This window comes from Lynx rufus, unplaced genomic scaffold (genome assembly GCF_022079265.1).
Source record: "Lynx rufus isolate CCGP_SWC_20201006 ecotype Redwood Valley unplaced genomic scaffold, mLynRuf1.p SCAF_4, whole genome shotgun sequence".
In the NCBI taxonomy this organism is placed as follows: Eukaryota; Metazoa; Chordata; class Mammalia; order Carnivora; family Felidae; genus Lynx; species Lynx rufus.
The window spans coordinates 111123693-111136526 of NW_025814856.1; positions in this window are offsets into that span (position 1 = coordinate 111123693).

The following is a 12834-nucleotide window of genomic DNA, read 5'->3' on the forward strand; positions in this document are numbered from 1 at the left end:
TACATATCAGATTCTTTCCATAATTTTCCATTATATTTTTGGTAAATGTGTGTTTATATTCATTTGCATTCATGTTCTTCTGTTTGGGGATGTGAAAATATGGTGTTTATGGCATTCTAAGTCCTCTTTCAATTTGTAATTTCTTGTAGTATTTCCAGGAGTTTCAAGCTATCATTCCTCATTGTTGAATAGGATGTCTGCTCTGTACCTTCTAATTTGCCTATGGCCTGAGTATGTATTTTCTTCTTTTAAATTCTCCTGTAGTGCAAGTTCTGGAACACCCTCAAAGCCCTTCCCAATTTCCAAAGATCAAACTGTGAAACAGGCAGGACAAGTATCTCTCCTAACAGGCTCTCTATTTCCTGTCATTTTTTTCCCTCCTTTTTTTTCTTCCCTTGAGAGTTGCTCTATCCTCCCATCCCTCTCCTGAATGCTCTCCACATCTCCTCCCTGCCAACATTTGCCCTCAGCAAAACAGCTCAATTATGTCAAAATGACTGTAAGAGATTTAAATAGTGATATCCATCTTTGGTGGAAAACAATCACCTGGGGGCTGATTGAAATGTAAATCCCCAAATTTCTGATTCAAATGACCTTGGTACAAATCTGCATTTTAACGAATACCCTAGGTGACTTTAAAACAGATACTCCCACACTTAGAAAAAGTGGCTTAACTCCTTGCAGTGACATTTACATATAAGATCTTAAACTACAGAGGAGAAAAAGTAATAATAACATGATTTCAGGCACCGAACAATGGATAAGAAAGCCTTTCTGGAGAGAGGGTAGGTGGTCTTGTGGCCTCAAAATGGCATATATTCTCCTTTATATTTACTGGAACTGTAATCACCTTTGTTCCCCTACAGGTAAGAATAAATACTCTCTGGTCTGTGGTCTTAGCAAAATCAAACCAAGTGTTTTCCAATCAGTTGCTGCATAACTGTGTGATTTAATGTCTAAAAACTAAAACAATTAGACCTCTCAATTGCTTTGTGAGGTGCTATTCTTACAGCCAAGGGGGAAAATTTCAAGTAGAAATAGCAAGTTATATTTCTAACTGTGCCTCTCTCTGAGTGCTCCAACCACTTCAGTCTTACTGTTGAGTCCTTTAATAATTTTTTTTAATGTTTATTTATTTTTGAGGGAGAGAGAATGACAGAGCACGAGCAGGGGAGGGGCAGAGAGAGAGGGAGACACAGAATCTGAAGCAGGCCCCAGGTTCCGAGCTGTCAGCACAGAGCCCGACGTGGGGTTCAAACCCACGAGCTGTGAGATCATGTGAGATCAGCCGAAGTCAGATGCTCAACTGACTGAGCCACCGAGGCGCCCCAATAATTTTTCTCATTCTTAAGAAAAGATATCCCTTTCACTATCTTTCTTCTAAAAGAAAATGCAGATATTAACATATAGTCATTTTATTGCTCACTACACAAGAATCACATTTCCCAAACCTTACTGCATTGAGTAGGTAAAACAGAAAACCTTTCACAACACACGGTGAGTATGACAATGGAATTCCATGGCCCACCTGGTTCAAGTTACAGGAGTGGCTTAGTGTAGTACCTGGTGTATTTCACCCCAAGTGGTAGCCATTTCAAGCATCACCCTACAGAGGCGTGATCTTCAAAGAACTGAGAGGAAAGAAGAATCATGTAAATAATATTCCAACATGGAAGAGAGCGCATAGGGCACTAAGACCCGTGCGTCTGATAGAGGAAAGCAGGATTGAAGGCCAAGAGCCTATGAGACATAAATATTCCGCTGAGGACCTTCTAAGACATCTAGAACAGAATTATTAGTGGCTCCGTTTGATCATTAAATGAAAGGCTGTCGTAAATCAAGAAGATAAAGGACAGTTTTCATCCAGAGGACTGAAAAGTCTTCAAACATCTGGTCTGGAAAAGGTTCAGTGGAGTGAGTGTAATTCGGATATCCTACTGGAAAGTAGATTGAAGGATTGTGCTTGGTGCTTGTCTGTTTTCAAGGCACAGGGATTAATGACCAGATAGGAGAGCTAATGACTCAACCAGAGTGGATTATTATTCAGCCTGACTGGCATAAATCCCTTTGAGGCTATCCTTTATCCCACGTTTTTCTACTTATTAAATTAAATTTAAAAATAGTACCTGTTTTTCCTTAAAAGGAGAAGTAACTTGTATCTCCCTCCTGCCCACCCCATTTTTTTAAATTTTAATGTGGTAAAATACACATAACATACAATTTCCCATCTTAACCATTGTTAAGTGTGTATTTCACAGGCATTAAGTAGACCACATTATTGTGCCTCTCTGCCTCCATTTATCTTCAAATTATTAAGCAAACTACTGCACTGGTCTAAAACAAAATGGAGGGTCCCGATAAGTGTGAAACATGGTGTCTCTGATTCTATCTCCACCTGTAATCTTAGGACCAATAGAACTCTTGAAGTGCCTCCCCATACACATTTCCCCCAACACACACACACACACACACACATACACATACACTCCACTACATAATGATTTCTGGAGTCCCAGGGAAGTCTCACATGGTGTGGCTACCATTTGCTCTGTGTTCTGTCACTGCCATAACTGCTGATACTGGAATTTCCAATCCACTAAACAAAGCCACAAGGTTCCTTCAATCTATTACCCAGTTCCCAAAACACAGCGGTTTTAAATCTGTAGTGGCTCAATGACACTTTCTGTGAACCTCTCCCTTTCTGGTCCGCTCAAAGCCCCTTCCCATGAAATCAGTATTGTGGGCTGGGCCAGAGGAGACTCCAAAAGGACAGTTGTCGTGTTATCCTCGGTTCCACCCTCTACTCCAAAGCCAGGACCCTGCGATGAGACTAAGCCTGTGTCTTCTGGCTCTCTCCTTAGTTAGAGCAAGTACCTTTTCTCGCCTCTAAATACACAGAAGTCCACTGCTGCAATCTCAAGCATCTCTAGACATGTCCAAAGCCAAGGGGTGACAGCTAAGGCTCAAACTTGGACCTCCATTCTTCTTCCCTCCCACAGGCCAGTGGTCTCTGATCCATAGATACGTGCTTCTACAGTTGCTTTACCCAGAAGGAAAAGTACACCGTCAGCATGGCTTGATAATTCTTAATGTTGTGTGTGCTAGCCCTGGAGCAAAGAAAGTAAACCCTTACACACTTTCCAGGTTTTAAATAAATGACTTGAAAGAGTCACCGTATTATATCATATCACGCTCCAAAGCTCGTACTCACTTCTCAACCACTACAGCCCAGCAAACTCCAACAGCCACCAAAGTAAAAATAGTATGATGGAGAAGGTTTAGAAAATACACCTGGGGCCAAATAGTGTCATACTGCTCTATTGCTACAGCAATAATAAAAATGTCGTATATTTATTTGTACAGTCTGTAGACAGGCACAGTTTAATTTAGAGGTTTACAGCAACCACTGGCAAGCGTCACCCTACAGAAGCATGATCTTCAAAGAACTGAGAGCAAAGAATAATCATGAATATAATATTCCAACATGGAAGAGAGTGAGGAGGGCACTAACAGTAAATAGCGTTACCTCCATTTTATAGATGAAAAGCTGGTACGCAAGACAGCCTGAGATGAAATGGCTTATAAGTGGCACAGAGAGGGCAGCTGCAATCTCTTGAACTCTGTGAAAATATGGTAATGCCTCAGTGTGAAACATGAAGAAAGGCAAATTGACCCCCAGATTATTTCACTCCTCCTACATTCCATTTCTTGCCCACCTTCACTCCCTTCCAACACTTCCAGTTTGCATCATCACTTCCAAAGGAGACACCTGACATAAATTTTGCAATGTCACAGAAAAAGAAGTCAGTGCAAGAATTGCAACAAAGGTATGAGTTTGGGATTTTCCTCAAGAAGCCATTGAGATCTGACCAGTAAGTCCTTATTGCCTAGCAACAGCATTTTCCAGAGTTAAACCAACTACAGTAACAGGAGCCATGTTGTAACTGGCACAATCACAAACAAATGACATAGTTGGTGAAATTTGTTTCTGAGATTTTCAGGCTTGAGCAAGAGAGCTACCAACTCACCAAATTCTTCTAACAGTGTTTTCTAATAATTTACTAGAAAACTCCAATTTATAGTGATAACAGAAGCTCTTACCATCTGATACAATATCAAAAGACAACTTGGATGAATCTTACATGCTGCACATCAGAATAATCTGTTTAACACAACAGCATAGACTCTTCATACAGCTGTCCTGAAGATAAACCAGACCATCTGACCCCACTATTTAACTCTGCCATTTTAAGGTTGGGTTTACCAAGACATATTTTCTTTTGTTTTGTTTTGTTTTGTAATTTTTAATTTTGGGGTTTTTTTAAAGTAGGCTACCTACTCAAAGTGGGGCTTAAGCTCACGACACTGAGACCAAGAGCCACACGTTCTACTGACTGAACCAGCCAGGCACCTTTAATTCTGTCATTTTAAACCAGGGACTTTTAACCAGTTTTTACCTTGCCACTTACTCTGCTTAGCCAGCCACATAGTCAATGACTACCATCACCAAAGTGATATAAAGAATGTAACATTGATTTGTCATCTAATCCTGAATAATAGGGTATCCTAAAGGAAATTTTTAAAAATCTTCTCACAGATTAGATTATGAATCAGAGGTTAATTATCAAATTAATAATAAATATTTCTAAAAATAAATAATCCCACCATTTTTAATTTTTTTAATCCCACCATTTCATTTATTTTTTGAGAGAGAGAGAGAGCAACTCAGGGAGAGGCAGAAAAAGAAAGGCGGGGAGAGAGAAATCCCAAACAGGCTCTGCACTATGAGCAATGAGGGGCTCAAACTCATGAACCATGAGATCATGACCTGAGCCAAATTGGATGCTTAACCGACTGAGCCACCTAGTTGCCCCCCTTTAAAAATAAAAAAAATTAATGTTTATTTATTTTTTGAAAGAGAGAGAGAGAAAGAGAGAGATGCAAACCAGGGAAGGGCAGAGAGAGAGTAAAAGAAATAATCCCACTGTTTAAAAAATTTTTTTTAATGTTTACTTATTTTTGAGAGAGATAGAGAGGGCATGAGTGGGGAGAGGCAGAGATAGAGGGAGACAGAGAATCTGAAGCAAGCTCCAGGGTCTGAGCTGTCAGCACAGAGCCCTGCAAGAGGCTGGAAGTCACGAGCCATGAGATCATGACCTGACCCGAAGGTGGATGCTTAACCAACTGAGCCACCCAGGTGCCCCAATAATCTCCGTTTTTAGAATGCCAGATTTACTAGTGAGATTTTTAAAAAGCAATGTGAAAACAAACAAAAAATTTGTTTTTGATGATAAACATAATAACATCTTTGTGACAGTGAAATACTTTAATAAAAAAACTGACCTGGGAAAAACATAAAGATATAATTGACATTGGTTGCACACAGTAAATCTATCGACTTAAAATTTATAGAAAAATCCATTAGGCCAGGAGAACTGAATCTTATAGGAATCGTGGCCATAAATGAAGAAAGCTCTGTGAGCCACTTAGGAGTCATTTCGAGTATATATTGTTAAGTAAAAAAAGCAAAGTTCAAAAAGACAGTATATGTAGAACTCTTCCTATTATGTAAGAAAATATCTAGTTTTTGCTTATACGAAACATAGGAAAGGTAGATCAGCTAACAAAAATAGTTACCAGCAGCAGTAGATAGGAATGGTGTACAGGAGAGACAGGAAGAGCAAAAATATTCTGAGTGTAAATTAATTTTTAGTTTTGACTTATATAAACATATAAAACATTTTACATATCCAATAAACAAAATTAAATCAGAAATGATAGAAAAAGTAAATTCTAAAATTAAATATAATGAGAAACTATCCTAAAAGTATATGTAATTAATAACATAATCATACAGAGAACATAAGTCATTCGTGTAATTAGAACACAGTATTGTGGGATATATTCTGGGAACAAAAAAATGCAAAGCAATCTTTTTTAAAAATGTTTTGTTTATTTTTGAGAGAAGGAGAGAGAGAGAGAGAGGGAGAGAAAGGAGAGAGCACAAGCAGGGAAGGGGCAGAGAGAGAGAGGGACAGGGGATCCGAAGCAGGCATTGTGCTGACGTCAGCAAACCTGACGTGGGGCTCAAACTCAGGAACCATGAGATCATGAGCTGAGCCAAAGTCAAAAACTCAGCCTCTCAACTGACTGAGCCACCCAGGTGCCCCCAAAATACAAAGTAATCTTAAACTACTCAGTAGTTTTGTTGCTATTGGTGTTGTAATTCTGAAATATTGTACTTTGAAATAAAGGAGTAAATATAGGAGATGTTGTTAGGAACCAGTAGTTTCACTGCAGAGAGAAGAGATATAAAGTGGAATGGGAGAAAGCAGGGAAAACTCATGTGTTGTTGAACTGAATTGGATGTAACAATACAATTTTTTTAAATTATCCTAGCTTTATCCATTGAAAAGTCCTAGATCATGATTTCCAAATACAACCTCCAGTGAAAGGGAACCAACGACCATTTGGAGATACAACTGATTTCAGGGCTGGGATGAATCTGGAACAACTCAGTGTACCAGAAAGCAAGGAGGTGCTCAAACATCAGTAGGACACTGGCTTTTGAAGTGGTGCTCTCTGGCTAATTTGGAACAATGTTGGCATCAAAAAGAGTAATGATGGTTATGGATTTTTATCACATCAAACGGTTCTCAGTGTGGGATCTTCTGCAGTACAACCTTCGTAGACTCTTGAAAGGAATCAGTGTCATGAAAAACAGAGGGAAACAGTGGGATTGCTCCAGATTGAGAGAGACTCAGGAGAACTCAGAGAAGACTTGGAGAGGCAAGTATCTAAAGGACATGCAAACAAGGGCACCTGGGTGGCTCAGTCAGTTAGGCATCCAACTTCGGCTCAGGTCATGATCTCATGGCTCGTGAGTTCAAGCCCTGCATCGGGCTCTGTGCTGACAGTTCAGAGAGCCTGGAGCCTGCTTCAGATTCTGTCTCCCGATTCTGTCTCCCTCTCTCTCTGCCCCTCCTCAGCTTGTGTGCACACTCTCTCTCTCTTTCAAAATAAATAAATAAATAAAATAAAGGACATACAAACAGACACAAAGGAATTAGCCCAATATAAAAAAAGAAATCACAAATGCACATAAAGGGAAAACCACAAAACTTCTCAAGGTTACCACATTTACATTAGTCTGTTTATGGTGGAAATAAAGCAATATTCTCTTATAATTAACATACTAACAAAGGTTGTGAAATCTATTCCAGTATTTGCACTGTGAAAGTTAAGGCTAAATTTGCTTTTGCAAGGGACTTTAGGTTTATGCAAATGTCCACATTTGCTTTGTGTTTTTTAGGATCCGAAACAAACAGAGTGACCCAGTTACTTTTGTCTATCTTAGAGGGCAAAGTGCCCCTGACTGTGATGGCGTAGGTGAGGTACAACAACAGAAGACTGTCCATTTTGCTTTCTTTCTCAAGGGAAACAATAGCCATGTGTGAGGCGGGAAGCTGAATCAAACTCAGACCCCAAAAATGAAAACAACAAAAAACTACACAGGACCAGTTGAGGACAATTTGAAAAAATTCATTATGAACTTTATGTTAGTTGATGCTACTGAATTTATGTTGGTTGAATCATTTCCCCCTTATTAACTATAAGCCCAATTCAACTAAGGAGTTGGTTTTTGTAGAATAATGTACTCAGGACAGACAAGTATTTAGGGGTGAAGTACTATGATTCTGCATCCCACTCTTACTGATTTGGGGAAGGGAAAATGTGTTAAAGAGCTAGAATAGCTATGGTAAATTTAATGTACTTATGGAAGGACTATAAGATCATTTGTTTTATTCTCCCTCCAACTTTTCTGTGGGCAAAGACATCTTCGTAAATTAAAAAAATTAAAGAAATAATGCCCCCAAAACCCTACAATGGCAATGGGTAAAAAAAAAATGACATGGGTTAAAACAGTATGATGGATAAATCAAATTTTTTGTTGGGGCACTTGCGTGGCTCAGTTGATTAAGCATTTGACTTCAGCTTAGGTCATGATCTCACGGTTCATGAGTTCCAGCCCTGCGTTGGGCTCTGTGCTGACAGCTCAGAGGCTGGAGCCTGTTCCCAATTCTGTGTCTGCCTCTCTCTCTGCCCCTCCCCTGCTCACAGTCTGTTTCTCTCTCTTTCTCAAAAATAAACAAAAATTTAAAAAAAACTTTTTTGTTGTTGTAAATTTTCTACAGAAGGGAACTGATCCTGGTGAATATAATTCAAAAAAAGAAAAGTAGTAAGAAAAATCAGAAAGAATTTTCAGCATGTTAAATAAAAAAAATTTTTTTGATCACATAATTAAATTGAAAGAAGTTTGTGAAAAGTTTTCAATATTGGTCCAATTCCATTAATATGTAGCCATCAACCATTTGTTAAGACATCTTGACTGTCAAATGAGGGTGGGGAAGCCTCCAAACATGAACATGTTAGTTTGGTCAAAATGGTTGGTAGGGAAGAAATATTATAAACTCATCCCAGGGATTTGGCAAATGCTATCTTTTAAAAATCTGTGCCTTGGGGAATTGGAATCGCTAGGTCAGGTGGCTATGGTTAGGCAATGAGTGTGAAATCAATTTGGGAGAAGCAGAGAGGAGCCTGGAAGATGTGGCTCACCAGAAGGTACTGGAGAAAAGACCCATTCATTGAGTTTCCCTTAATCCCCAGGAAGAGGAAGTCAGCATGGGTCAGCTGCTCACTAGTTTCCACACAAGCAGTTTCAGGATTCCTGCTTATACAGCAGGTTCCTATATTTTCAAGTACTAGTCTCATTCAACCCTATGATTGGGGAGAGAGAGACAAACCATTATCTTCACTTTACAGAGGAGGAGATTGACTCTTAGAAGTTGCGAAACCTGTCCCCAGCTAGCAAAATGAAGCAAGTCTCCATCCTGTTATCCCTTTAACTGGAATCTGCTTTAAAATGTAACATGGGTTGGGGCACCTGGGTGTCTTGGTCGGTTAAGCGTCCGAATTCGGCTCAGGTCATGATCTCACGGTCTGTGAGTTCGAGCCCCGAGTCAAGCTCTGTGCTGACAGCTCAGAGCCTGGAGCCTGTTTCAGATTCTGTGTCTCCCTCTCTCTCTGCCCCTCCCCTGTTCATGCTCTGTCTCTCAATGTCTCAAAAATAAATAAACGTTAAAAAAATTTTTTTTTAAATGTAACATGGGAGACCTCAGGATAAAAAGATCTTCAGCATTATTCTAGACCCTGCATTCTGTACTTATGCTGATTAAATTAAGGATATAGGTCTTTCTGTAAAAAAATTTATTCGTGCTTTTATTTTCCAGTGGTCACTAAGAAGTGGAGAAATTGAGATTCTGATTTGCTGTTAAATAATTACTAATAAATAATACAGGATCAAGTAGTTAATCCTTGTTTATCACTGTTCTAAAAAGACACAGTCAGAACAATAGAGATCTGCCAGCCATTTGATAAATGATTTAACTAACTAGAAAATTATGGGTGAGTCCACATAAAGTCCACAACAGCTTTTGTATGACTTAAGCTTAAATGAAAAGTGGAAAGAAATGTTCTGTGCTGGACCATAATGTGCAGTTGTTCGTACTTATAAATTACCCTCAGGTCACCACAGAGAAGAGAGGAGAAATTTAATAATGGCACTGAATAATATTTGCCTAATGGTGCCATTCCTATCAGTTACAAAATCATTTAAAACCACGGTACACTGTGCTGTGGGAAATCAAAATGTAGAGAAATCACATCAGCTTCTACAGTTTGAACTAGGATCTCAGTGCAGTGCATGTGCGTGCATGTGTGTGTTTGAGTGTGGGTGAGTGTGTGTGTGTGTTTAATGGGACAAGGAGGGTCTGGGGGAGTAGGAGGATGAGGGATGGGGGCGCCATACGAAAAGAAGCCCATCACTTCAAAGAGGCGGCTGGTGGTGAGCAGGTGGGGGGCTCTCTAGGGAAGGTACAGGGACAGTTACTGTGCTGGAATGCACATGTGGCAGAGCAGCAAATGAGGGGGGCTGGAAGATCAAAAGGAAACCTGAAAATCACAGGTCACTCCCAATCTGTACCTCTCAACTAGGATTACGGCGTCAGGCATTTGAAAGGGAGTGCCTGATCTTTACAAGGTCAAGAGCCACACACTTGGTGAGTCTGTAATGGATCTGATTCAGCTAGTTTGGTTACTGCCAAATACAGAATACATTCCGGCCCAAGAAACTCAGGTAGCTCCCAAAGCCCTTTAAAGTTTGCAGAGACAACCTGCTTTTCCCAGGCTTCCACGGGCTCTTTTGAAGTATCTCCAGGAGCTAAACAGCCTTTCCAGAAGGACTCATTTAGCAATGCTCATGAAGAGTGATGAATGCTCTCCAGATTGGCCCTTTTTTGTTCCTCCAGTGTTACCATCCTGGTAGAAAGAGGACGACCTCCCACCATTATGCTCTAGGACAGAATCACAAGGATGCAGTGGTGCTATTTATTTATAACGACATCCAGTTTCAATATGTCACTCTTTAAACCCTAATCTTTTTCCTTGGTTAAAAGAGACAGAGAGACAGAGACAGAGACAGAGAGAGACTATGTTTCTAGGTTTATTTAGATTGAATTTCCCATATGCAATTTTAGCAGAATTAAGTCCACGAATAGCCTACCATATGCACGTCTGTGGTTATGGCAGAGGACATGGTGGGGGATGTTTCCTTACACATTATGAAAGCAAAATAATCTAGCCATTGATTCTATTAATGCACTTTGTTAATACAAGTGATTCTTTATGGCCCTTTGTGTTAGTAGCAAAGGCTTTTCCTTTTGATAGCCCCTAGCTGGTCTAATAGGGATGTACACAATTCATGAAAAATGTGGACTAGTTTAAATTATCTTAAATGCTGGCTTAAGGATTAAAAAGTCAGTCAAATGTTTTGTTCATATATATCTTATAGATCCCATTTCCAAAATTAAATTCTTTATTGATTTCTACTGTTTTTCTTTAACTAAACACATTGAAAACATCTGCAAAATGCAGTCACGGTTTTGTTCCTTGGAGGAAAGACCCGCTAGGCTAGAAACAATCCATTTTTTTTCTAACTGTAATCACACTGGGATGGGTAATATAAGCCACCATTACTCAGACCTTTTCCTCCTCAGCTGGTGCTAAAAAATCTGGACAGCTCAGATAAAAGTAGACGTTGCTCTGTGGATAATATGTGGGTTTTATTACATTTCATATCTCATCTTGCACGGTTCAGTGTGTCCATCAGCACAACTGCACAAAATAACAAATCCAGTTCGATAAATGTTTAAGTCATGTTCACTCTGCTTGGGTACCTAGAAATGTTAGCTTATTTGATTTAATTACAAAGAGCAAATCAATAAAACACTATCACCAGAAAATTTCAAGCTATGCATGCTCAATAAATTTATTCATTTAGTTTCCAGAAAACATGCCAAATCCTAGGGCAGAAAACTCAGATTACTTGATTTTATTTGATTAAAACTGAAGTAGAACCAATAGGGAGAAAACATCAATCATGTGTAGTGAAAACCCACCAGGGAAGCAGCTCCCACGATAATGTGGTTTGCCACTGGATAATGTTTAAGACTCATTATTTGAAAAGCCAGGTCTTTAGAGACAACAGGGGCTGAAAAAAATCAATTCAATTGACAAAGGTCTCTACTTCTGAAATGCACGTGTTACTCACTTTTTAGGATTTTTAGCAAGGGAAATCATAATAATGAGAAATCATTACCCAATAGATGGGTCAGATGGTTCAACCTGGGGAGGGGTGTGACAGGGACAATAATCCAGCTGCATGGGGACAGGTGTAGGCAGGCAGCACCACCAGCAGTGATAGTCTAAGCAGATCGTCCTGTGGCAGAATTTTGGCTGTGCTTTACCTGTCATGGTTTCTGCCTGAGTTGTTTTTCCAGCTTTCCCGTAGATGCTGGCGGCCTAGCTAGACTTTTAATAGATTCAATTTCTGCTTAAGTTAGCCACGTTTTTATCGTTGTTTGCAACCAAGAATCCTAAAAGTACAAAATATGATACCGGAAGAGGACGTATGGCAAATAAGGGAATGTAAAACGTGGATTTGTGTGAATGCAAAATATAGGGAAGAAATAAATGAGAACCCAACTCATGTTCCTAGCTTGGAAATTGGCAACTTTGTTCAGGAGGTTGTGAAACAGCTGACAAAACAGTCAGTCGTTTCTATCTTGTGGTGCCAGGGCTGTTGTATAAAGAGAAACAGAAAAATGTATGATATTGGAACATATTACATAGGACTAGTTCTCAGAAAAAAAAAAGGAAAGAAAGAAATCTGGGCAGATGGTAGCCTATTTGAAAGCAGAAAGCTTGAACATGATTCAACTGCTGAATTCACCAAATTCTAGACTTCCTCTTATCTGAGTTAATACATTTCCTTAATGCTATACCAGCTGGAGTTGTCAGCTACTTTCCATCAAATCCATCTTTTTTTTTAAAGTTTATTTATTTATTTTGAGAGAGAGAATGGAGGAAGGACAGAATGAGAGGAAGAGAGAAAATCCAAAGCAGGGTCCCAAGCAGACTCTCAGCACAGAGCCCTACGTGGGGCTCAAACTCAAGAACCATGAGATCATGCCCTGAGCCAAAACCGAGTCAGAAGCTTAACCATCGGAGCCGCCCAGGTGCCCCTCCATCAAATCCATCTTAATGGTGCACCAAGACAGTTGGGTCCCCATCTGCTCTGGAGAAGAATGAGCACCTGCTACATGTCCTGTTTGCTACATTGGGGCCAAAGATGGCCTCTCTTATGGGTCTCTCTACATACAGTGTTAACTAAATGTTATCTTGATTCATGGTGAGAGGCCAGGCATTCAAGAGCTG